Raw genomic sequence first — 12,150 nt, forward strand, 5'->3', positions numbered from 1 at the left:
TTGAAAGTCTGTGATTAATTTAGCATCGCCTAGTTGTAGTGGTATAAGTCCCTGAGTCTGCGTTATGTTTGTTATTGTGACGTCGGATTGTACAGGTACGAACCTAAAAGACAAATAGAAGTCAGTTTATGTAAGACGTTTTCTTTTAATTTTGGCTTTATGTAGTTTTTGGTTATTTGACGTTATCAGCGTCACTTTCTTGTTTTCCTTGACTACCCTCTTTGAGAAGCGAGGGGTCATTTTGTTCCACCCTGATTCCCTTCTGTATATTGTCTGGTTTTCAGTTAAATCTTCTGGTTCTTCCCTATTTGCGTTTAGTTTTTTTATACGTTTGTCAGTGTCCATGGATAATTTATCTTTAATAATTTTGTGTAAGTCATTTTGAAATTCTTGTAGTCTATTTAAGTAGTCATGTTCAGAGTTATAGCTTAATGTCTTTTCGAAGTTATAAGTCCTACCATAGAAGAGTTCAAATGGGGTTAAATTTGTAGCACTATGGATTGCGTTGTTATAGGTAAAAATGACTTCTAATAGTATTTCGTCGTGATTTAGTGGTATTTCTGATGACTTATACTTTTCGTAAACTATTCTGTAGGTCTCGGTAATGGTTGAATGTAATCTTTCTACGGGAGAGTTTCCTGTACTTTGATGAAATGATGTATAATGTAAGGTTATCTGATGCATTTTACAAAAATCTTTTATAATGGATGCATTAAATTCAGCGCCCTGATCACAAACAATTTTCTTGGGTATGCCGTGTAGGCTTATGAAATGTTTGAAACTTTTCAGAATTGATAGGCTATTCCTAGAGTCTAAAGAGTAAGCGGCTGCAAATTTAGAAAATTTGTCTATGATGGTAAGTATATTACGCTTGTTTATACAATAGATATCTGTGTGGATAATATCCAGTGGTTTTTCGGGAATTTCAGGTTTTTGAAATTTGGGTTTTGGTGGTTTCCTGTCATATTTTAAAGTTTGGCATGTATGACAATGATTAATACAATTTTGTATTTTGTTTTTCATGAAAGGGAAGTAGTACTCTCGTTTTAAGTGTGCATATGTCTCTTGAATACCTCTATGGTTATGGTTCATATGGTATTCATTAATTATTTTGTCTTGCTCATCAATGGTTCTTATGTCTTGTAGAATGTCCATGCATCGTACTAACTTAAATAGTTTGCTGTTTGCAAAGTATTTTGAGTAGGTGCTTTGAATTAATTTAAATGTATCGTCATCTGCCATAAGCGCAGAGACTTTATTTGGTGTTATATAAATTTGGAAAATGTTAGTCAATGTTTGTTCGTCGTACTTTTCTCTACGTATAGTCTTGCGTATTTTATTTTTAAATATTGTTTCTAAGGTTATTGGTGAGCCACCGATTTGAGTTTGAAATATAATTTGAATATTAAATTCGTTAATTGGTCTTTCTGATATCAGTATTCCATCGTCAACATTTTCGTCGGAGGAATGGATTGTTGTTCCTTGTGTACCATGGTTTGAGATGTTATCAACTGAATTAGTGTTTATATCGACATGTTCATTTACAGATAGATTGTCTAATTTAATACGACTTAGTGCGTCTGCGTTAGTATTTAATTTTCCTTTTTTGTAGATAATTTCATAGTCATATTCTTCTAGTTTTAATCTCCAGCGGATTAATTTTGAATTTGGTTCTTTTAGACTCATGATCCATGTAAGGGGCCTATGGTCGGTAATTATTTTAAATTTCCTTCCAAAAAGGTATGGCCTGAAATATTTTGTCGCCCATACGATAGCAAGTAATTCTTTTTCTATCGTCGAGTAATTTATTTCGCTATTCGATAATGTACGACTTGCGTAACATATAGGCTTGTCACTACCTATTGGTCCTTGGGAAAGTATTGCTCCTAAAGCAAAGTCGCTAGCGTCGGTGGTTAAATTAAATGGTTTTGAAAAGTCAGGATATTGGAGCAGTGGGTCGTTCATTAAAAGATTTTTGCAAGTAGCAAATGTGTTCAAATATCTCTCGTTTAATATTATTTTTCTCCCTTTCTTAAGACATTCTGTGAGGGGTTTCGTTAATTTCGAGAAATCTTGAATAAATTTCCTGTAATAACCGAGTAGTCCTAAAAATGATTTTATTTGTTTTTGTGTTTTTGGTACGGGGAAAGCTTTTATGGCATGAATTTTATCAGGGTTGGGTTTAATACCATCAGTGGAAATAACATGTCCGAGAAAAGAACATTCTTTCTTTAGGAATTCTGATTTGTCCAGTTGTATCTTAAGATTGGCTGTACGTAATTTACCGAGTACTTTTTTCAAGTGTTGTATGTGCTCCTCTAAGGAAGTTGAATATATAACTATGTCATCTAAATATACAAGGCAGACTGTCCCGATCAAGTCACTTAATACATTGTCCATTACCCTTTGGAAAGTGGATGGAGCATTTTTTAATCCAAAAGGCATCCTTACGAATTCATAGTGACCTCTATCGACAGAAAATGCTGTTTTACCAATATCTTTTGGGTGCATTTCGATCTGGTGAAAACCGCTAGCTAAATCTAAAGTTGTGAAGTAGAGACTTCTCCCCAATTTATCTAATATGTCAGTTATGTTGGGTATGGGATATTTATCAGAAACAGTTTTCTCGTTTAATTTGCGATAATCTATAACAAGTCTCCATTTTTGTATATTGCTCGAGTCTAATTTTTTTGGTACGATCCATATAGGAGCACTCCATGGTGAAAAACTTCTTCTAATTACACCTTGTTGCAACATTTTATCGATTTGTTTGCGTATTTCCTCTTTGTGTATGTAAGGGTACCTGTATGATTTTGTAAAAATGGGTTTGTCGTCAGTTGTCCTTATTTGGTGTTTGATTTGATTCGAGAATGTCAATTGTTCTCCCTCCTTGAAAAACACATCTTCAAAGCATTTGCAAACCTTCAGCAAAGCTTGTTTTTCCTCTTTATTAAGATGACCGGTCCTTATCGAATCTAAAATGTCATGATTATCATTCATACAGTTGTGTTCTAAACTGAAGTTATTAACTTCGATGTAATTCTGGTCGTTGTATGGTGTCGTCTTTATTGGTTGTTCAATGTATGCAATTTTATCATGTCCAGAAGTATTAACTATTTCCACAAGGCTGTACCACTTTTTAGAATGATACAGTCCCTCTGAAATAAAGAGGTCAGAACCCAAAAAAGTCCTTGGGAGAAAAAAGCTACCATTTTGTGTGTCTACCGGTACATTAATAACAACTCTGGAAGAGCTTGGAATAATGAATTTCTCAGAAGTGAAATTGGGTTTGAGATGAATAGGTATGATGGCTTGACTTGTTACTAGAGTTTTGTTACCTAGGTCTATTTTAGCTTTGAGAAAATCTAATATGTCCAATCCTATTAGTCCATCGAAATAGTTGTGAAATTTGAAGACAAAAAATTCTGTATCTCCTTTTTGTTTGAATTCCGTAAATAAGGGTAGTTTAATTTTTTTGTCCAGTGAGTGTTTAGTTAAAATTGTTGTGATTGTAATTGGTTTGCAAGTCATACACTCTTCGTCATTTACAAATTCTGGGTTTATGAATGATGACGATGCTCCAGTATCTATTAAAAATTTCAGGGGTCTACCAAATGGGGAGGATATGTTAATATAGGGTAATGTGTGTCCATGTTTGTTAATATCTAAGTATCCCGTTGGTGTGGGTAGGCATTCATATGAAAATTTTCATTATCAACTATTACATTTTCGTATTCCGTTCTAATACCATTATTTTGTTGGTCTTTTAGATCGTTCATGTCATTATCATCATTTTGATGATAAGTGTAGTTTTGTTCGAAGTCATTGTCATGTGTTTGTCCGTGGTAATATCCGTCTAGATCATTATGGTAAGCTTGAGACACATTGACGTTGTTTAGGTACGATGTCTGTCTCGTTTGTGTAGTCATAGGTTTTCTTAAATGACTATAACCAGAACTAACATCCATTGGTTCTGGTGGTGGTAAGGGTTTGGTCGTAAGCTGTTGCTGCCTGAAGTTGCTGAATTTGCTCTGTCCGGACCCATTGTGAGAAAAGGTATTTCCATTAGGTGCTTGAGGTCCCTTTTGTGAAAATGCATTAGTTATTGGATTATATTGATTTCTTCCCTGAGTATTAACCGTGTTTTGGAATCTATTTATATTGTTTTGTGCGTAATGGTGAATTTGTCCGTGTGTAAATCTATGTGTGTTATTCATATTTGGTTGGTAATTACGAGCAGGGGCATAATTCCGTGTATTCTGTCTATACCTTGGTTGGTAGAATGGTTGGTTGTAAGTAAGTCTTCTTGAATATTGTATATTTTGTTCCTGAATGCAGAATGTTAATGCTTCATCTAATGAATCGGGTCTCATAGACCTAATCATTGAGCCAAGGGGTTCTCGGAGGCCTATTAAGAATGCATCTAAGCACATTTTAGCGTTAAATTCGCGCCTCGAGTTTATGACATGTTTGTTAGTTTCATGAATTGATATATTATTATTTATTGCTGCCTGTAGCTCTATAACTGAACCATAAAATTCTTGCACAGTCTGATTATTTTGTCGTAAATTGTGGAGTTCACGCACAAGGGAGGTTTCACTCCTTTTATCCGAATATTTAAGTATTAGATTCGCTTTAATTACCTCCCAAACTAACGGAGTACCGGATGAATTAAGTACTTCATTAGCTTCTCCCACTATTTTGTTTCTGATGGCTCTAAGCACTACTGTTGCTTGGTTAGAACCATCGATATTCGCTAATATTCTTAAAATCTCTTCAACGTTTTCTAAAAAATCATTTAGTTGCCTTGGATTTCCATTAAATGTTGGTAAATCTTTTACGGCATCTGGAATTTTTAATGTTTCGTATGCTTGAGAGGATTGTGACGGTTGTTGAGATTGTAGCGCCTGAGGGGCACTAATGTCATTAACGGTAGTCATTTCTTGTTGTTCCGGTATTGCAGTTAAGTATCGAATAGAATATGGTCTTGGTCTTAGTCTTCGCATTTAATATAATTACCCTTTTTATTGATTTGAGATATTTTGATTAGCCTTTTTCTTTATAATTGAAATATTTCTTTGCTTATTTCTGTTTTATATTTTATAAAGTAATATAATAGTGATAAATATTATAATTTTCTTAAAATAATTACCCTAGTAGTATCATAATAAATAATTTCATTGTTGATTTCCAAGGTTTTTATCTGCTTCTTTCCTCCGATGAGACCTGTATAAGTTGCTTGTAGATATGGACTGCTTCAGGACTATTTCTTGTTCTTCACTTGTAGTTGTTGTTTGTTGTTTTAATTGTTGCTTGTTTTTGTTTTTTTTTTTTTTTTTTTTTTTTTTTTTTTTTTTTTTTTTCGTTTTTGTTACGGTTGTTGTTATTGTTATATGTTATTAACTTTTTAATTGTTATTTTTAGTTGATTTTCCTTTTTTTTTTTTGATCTTCACTGTATTGTTATTTGTTTTTGTTAGTTGGTTTTTTCCTTGTTTTATCTGATCTGATCCACTATGACCGTATTATTTGTTGATATTCCTTCAACGATTTTCATTAAATATTTATTCCAACCAAAAAGATATTCATTCTCTCCGGATGGTAATATTTGTTGATATTCCTTCAACAAAATATTATTTATGAATTTATATATATTTTTTATTTAAGATATAATTTGTTGATATTCCTTCAACAATTTTTATTAAATATTTATTCCAACCAAAAAGATATTAATTCTCTCTGGATGGTTATGTTTGTTGATATTCCGTCAACAAAATATTATTTTTGATTTTAAATATATATTTTTATTTAAGAGATATTCCTTCTCTTCTTATAGTAAATTGTTGATATTCCTTCAACAAAATACTATATTGTATTGGCACTTGATTTTCTCGGTTGTACGGACGTAGGTTCTTTTTTTTTCCGATTGTTGGCGCACGATTTTTCTCCTTAAGGATTACTTGATATACCGTCAAGCCTAATTAATTTAATATATTTTTTCTTCACCAAATTTTTCTCAAAAAAAAAAATTTTTATGTCCTTTAAAGGATAGTTCACTGTTTTTTCCACAATTAACTTGTCACTGTTTTTTTTTTTTTGGTTTTTTTTTCTGTTTTAAGGATACATTTATTTAATTATATTTTTTCACTTGAGAAAGACCGCACCAACAATGGCCGTACGACTGCGCCAGTTAACTTCCGTACCGCCGACAAATAAGAAAACAAGAATTATTCTGTTTTAGATGCCAAATACAACTAATGCTTTATTCAAAAAATTCTTATATTTAAGCGATTTTACAATTATTGATTTTTCTTAGAGTTAACAAAGAACAAAGGAACATAAAATCTAGAGCTATCAAGAAAAATACTTAAGCTAAAAATTTGTATTGGGTACAGTAAAAGTAAACATTTCTTTTTGGGTTATTTCCGTCATAGTTTTATTACTAGTGTTGTTATTGTGATGTTGAAGTGGAGAATTATTGCTGACGAAATAATGTCAACAATATTGGTGTTAGTTCTTTGGTGCTTATGACAATGTTGTAACTAATAATGATGTTAATAATAATGATATTAATAATAATGATGTTAATAATAATGATGTTAATAATAATGGTGTTAACAATAATGATGTTTTTAATAAATGAGGTTGTGGTTGAAAATAATGAACTTAATAATAATGTTGTTTATTGGTGGCTGTAGGTAACTCGCGTGGCGTGTATTGGTTCATGGTAAAAATCCGCTTGGACTGACGCTTCAAACGCGGTATGTCATTAAGCGATGTGATATCTCTGTCAAAAGTTATGGCGTTGCCAGATGGGTCCGTCGAATATGGACAACCTTCTATGGGTCCTTCATAGAACTAGGGTTGAAACTTTCCAAAGTTTTTTTTTTTCATAAAAGAGAACATTCTAAAGGACCTTTGTGGATGTGATATATTTATGATTCTTTATTTACATAATATAGCCTCCAAATAGTTTTCTTACTAGACTACCTTCTAAATGGCCAGCATCTATAGAAAGGCTTCCAAAGGTCTTTCTGAGAAGAACCTTCTTCAAGTTTCAAATTCTCCAAAAATCCTGTGGAATATATAAAGATTTATGAATATTCCCATAACAAATACCAGAGATATTCAAAAATCATCACAAATCAATTGTATCACCTCTCTATACTCCGGAGATTTTATGGTTAACCCCTTCTGCGTATCATCTTCAGATTTTCGCGAATAAATCCGCAAAACACTTATGCAAATCCATTACATTTCCTCGTGGAGAAAACCCCCCAAAAATAACTCTTGACACCATTTAAGCTAATATGGAAATATGCCGATGGAACATATGTTCCATGTTCAACTTTACGCTCCAAATGAGAGAATCTTCTTTTGTTTTCAGTTTTCTTTTTTCCACACAAAACGGTTCGTCTCACGCCCGTTTCGCATCGCTGAAACCTGCAAAGCTTCGATAAAAAACTCTTTAAAAACACAAAAGGAAGACACAAGGGAAACTCAATGGGAGTGTATTACATACATTCACCTCCCTGACAAACGGGGAGTGAAGAAGAGCCCACTTGAAAAAGACACGCCTGACTTTTGGTGTGAACTTCGTTGTTTTGCAGAAAAGTTGAGGAAAAAAAGTTTGATTGAAAAGTTGACAGGGCTTGAGATGATGTCAACACCCATTATGTCAAGGATAATGCTCGCCTGGTGTGTTGTTGCTCATCTCACACAAAAGCCGTTAAGCAATACAGTTACTCCTACCACCATAGTCGGCAAGGGAAAGATCTCCTTGTCCCCGTTCGTTGCCAACAAACTAGTGTCGAGTACTTAACTTGTCCTTCCTTCCGTTTATCCTTTGCCACTAAATCTATGTGGGAAGTTTTGAGTTGCTGTCCGCCCTCATCCCATTTTTTCTCGTCGTCGTCGTTGTTGCCACTTCCAGCCGGCTGTCCGAAATGATAATCCTCGAATGTAATCAGGGCATTACGCGTGTTCCTTCCGCAATTCAATTAGGGGTTGCCTCAAATGTTTGGGTGGCCCAAAAATTAGAGTAAATGTGCACACGCGCTGTTGACTTGATAATCGGATTAATTTCACAAATGACATATTTTCGAGATCAACACACCTACCTTATCGTCAAATAGGCTTTTGGTATTTTAAATTAAATTAAAACCATGATAACGATTGTGTTGTGGAAGCGGTAAAAAGTTAAATTTTATTTGGAGATTTATGTGGAAGAGAAGGAAAATACAATGGATTCTCAGTGGGATAATGAATTTCTCTTTGGGAGAGAAATTTTACGGAGTTCTCCTAAACCTATATTTTATACTAGCAAGTGTCCGCTACATCGTCGGCGAAAAATCCACCTTAGAATTTAAGATTTCGTCCAACAGTTCGGGTTAGGCCTTTATGTATCCACCACCATAGTATGGAGGGTATATTAAGTTTGTCATTTTGTTTGTAACGCCTCGAAATATACATTTTAGACCCCACAAAGTATATTCTTGATTCGCATAAAATTCGTCTATCCGCCTGTCCGTCTGTGGAAATCACTCTAGCTTTCGAACGAAATGGAGTAGATTGATAGAATTTTACTCAAATGTATATTATGCCTGCAGGACTTTTGGTATTGAAAATGGGCCATGTAGGTCCATGTTTTGGTATAACCCCCATATAACGGTACCTCCCGATATTCGGTATTTTGATGATGTTAGCGACATTATTCATCGGAATTGTTTCAAATTTGGTATTTGAAGTTGAAATGCAGCCTAAGGCTGTAAATTGTCTGTGCAGGTCCACATTTTGATATAGCCCCTGTATAATAGTACCTATACCCTATATTGACGATTTTTCAAGTTTTGCATTTACATTTTTAATGACATATGACAAAAGTTGCCTGTGCAGATCCACGTCGTTTAGACCCTAATATGACGGCTTCATTTGGTATTTTTAAGATTTTAAATGAATTTTCAATGGATTTTATTTTTGGCGGAGTGTAAAGATGCGTCCGCACAAAATATTTTTTTTTTAAATATTTCTATCGAAATGCTCCCAAAGGCATTTTTGGCTAAGTCGGTCCTCATATGTGTATATAATATAATAACTTTAAAAAGGCGTTCTGGAGATGGAGGACATTTCACAGGTATTGTGAATATGAAATACCTGTTCTAAAAATTGAACTCATAAATCTAGGAAAGCTTTATATTGCCCCAACGAAGTCAGGAGACGAATGCTAGCCAAAAGTACCTTTTTTCCTTCTTCACTACCAGTAAAAAGTCATTTAGAAGGACTCTCACTGAAAAATAGGCACATTTTTTTGTGCATTTTTCATTTCGTAAAGAATACCGTTTTTACTATATTTTGGTATGAAAAGGTTCGAAAATTTGATAAGTCGGCAAAAAGTTTGAAGGTTCCAGCTTTAGTATTTTTGTATGGGCGTTGACTATAAAGTATTGTTGTTCAAAACTTTAAAATTCTATGTTTATACTTTCATCCAATGACGGCGTTATAGTAAATAGTGTTGCTTAGCTCTTTTGGTTCCCCACGAGCACGAGATTCCTAAAATTCAACCTTATTGGACATGGAGGTACGATTAGCAGACTTCTTTTAAAAATTCTATGTTCAGAATTCTATATACTATATAGAATTATTAATTCCCCGCAAAAATCCACCTACCGACACTACATTTAATACTCATAAACGCACACTTACACCACAACCCGTAATTGCCTGCAAATTCCATTCAAATTGAATTTCTATATTTTAATATCCCTCTCTAATTCCCTTTTCAAATTAAATGAGCTTTCGTTTTGTGGCCTTATCAAGATTTAACGATTTCTGCTTTCAACTGCCAACCATTACCATTCCGGCATTCATTCAGTCTACTTGTTCATCGCTCGCTTACCGTTCGCTCACAATGGGATGTTTCACAACCACAATAGGAAATTGTCATCCTCCCTCTCAGAGAAAGGGAAGCACACCATGGCCTCTGGTACTTTGACGTCAGAGTATTGCAGGCTAAGGCTTTTAGGGGGTAATGACAATGGCTGTGTGAACACATTTCGTTTATCTCTATCAACCAGTCAGGCAGCCAGCCAACCAGCCACACATCCATCCATCCATTCATTGGAACATTCGCACATTCATTTGTTCGTTTAAGTGAATTTTCATTCATTTCATTCCTAATGCCATTCACTGCCACTTCACATTTAGCCAATTTTATTAAATAGATTTAATGTACTCTACTTCTGGCCGACAAGCAATCAAAATTCATACACCGAGAAATAAGAAGGTTGTTGAATTTCTGAAAAAGAGTATATTTCTCTGAAAATATTTTTTTTCAAGAGAAATCTAGTCTTTTTACAATGTAAAATTTTCGAAATTACATCTGAAAAACATCCATGCATTATACTAATATTCTTTCTCTCGATATTAATTAAAGCTAGATTATGTCACATTTGACCACAAATATTCTCTCTTAGAGCTGCTTTTATGCTTTTTCCTCTAGCCAAGAGGAACTAGGTTGCACAAGGAATTCAGAATTCAAATACCCTTAATCAATAATATTTTTATCCAACTTAGATCGAGTTTAAAAATTGTCACCTCCTCCCATTTGACTCTAAAACAAGACAGCATTAATTCGAGTAAAATGGGATATTTTTTGCCAAATCCTTCTAGGAACTTTCCCAGATAGTTTAAAAATTTCTAAAAAAATGTCATATATCCTAATAATTGGCAGAACATAATATTTTTGTCTTGCTTAAGTTAAGTGAGAAGGAAGACAGTATCGAACAACTCTTTCTCGTACCTCTGCTCCCCCAAAAACATCTTATAATGGTGAGTAATAATCACTACCATAAAATCGGAAACATTAGAGGTAGAACGAATATGGAACTTATCGATCCGTATTTTTTAGCTCCAACCAATGGACCAAAGGCCCTTAGGCCATCCTGTAACAAAATCGAATTATTGAAACGGTGCCTTACTTATCCATAGTACCTCCATAACAAACATAGTACCTCCATTAAAAAAACAAGTTAGAAAATATTTGTCAGTTTTTCGAACAGATGTATATCCTCAGCCTATGTCAGTTTATTATAATTTTTTATACCCTCCACCATACTATGGAGGGTATATTAACATTTACGTTTATAACTCCTCGAAATACTCATGTCAGACCCAACAAAGTATATATATATTCTTGATCAGCGTAAAATTCTAAGTCGATTTAGCGATGGCCGTCTGTCTGTCTGTCTGTTGTAATCTTTCGAACGAATTGAGATAGGAGGCTACAATTTTGCACACATGTATATTTTTCCAGTAGGCAGGTTAAGTTCGTAAATGGGCCACGTAGGTCCACGTTTTCATATAGCCCCCATATAACGGTACCTCCCGATATTCGGTATTTAGATGATTTTAGCGACATTATTCACCGGAACTGTTTCAATTCTGGTATTTGAAGTACGTAATGGATACTACAGCCTATGACAGAATATTGTCTGTGCAGGTCCACGTCTTCATATAGTCCCCATATAACAGTACCTCACAATATTCGTTGTTATGATGATTTTAGCCTCATTATTTATCGGAGTAGTTTCAAATTACATATTAAGAGTTCGTAATGGGACAGAAAATTGTCTATGCAGAAAATTGTCTGTGACAGAAAATTGTCTATGCAGGTCCAGGTCTTCGTATAGGCCCCATATATCAGTCTCTCCCTACATTCGGTATTTTGACGATTTTAGGTACAATACTCACCGAAATGGTTTGAGATGTCGTATTTAGAGTTCGTAATAAATGCTACAGCCTATGACAGAAAATTGTCTATGCAGGTCCAGGTCTTCGTATAGCTCCGATATAACGGTACCTCCCTATATACGGCATTCTGATGAATTTAGCTACATTATTCACCATTTATTTCAATTTTGAATATGGTAATGGCTTATCACAAACAATGCCTATGTAGGTCCACGTCGTATAGACCCGTTTTTTAAGATTTTAACAGAATTTTTAACGGATTTTATTTTTGGAAAATTTCCAAATTCGTTCCAAATGGTGGAGGGAATTCAAAGTTCGGCCCGTCCGAACTTACTACTTTTTCACTTGTTTTTTTTTTTTTTTTTTTTTGATTATTCAAAATGTTGACCCTTTCTGAAGGAGG

The sequence above is a fragment of the Musca domestica genome, unplaced genomic scaffold (genome assembly GCF_030504385.1).
Source record: "Musca domestica strain aabys unplaced genomic scaffold, Musca_domestica.polishedcontigs.V.1.1 8, whole genome shotgun sequence".
Lineage (NCBI taxonomy): Eukaryota > Metazoa > Arthropoda > Insecta > Diptera > Muscidae > Musca > Musca domestica.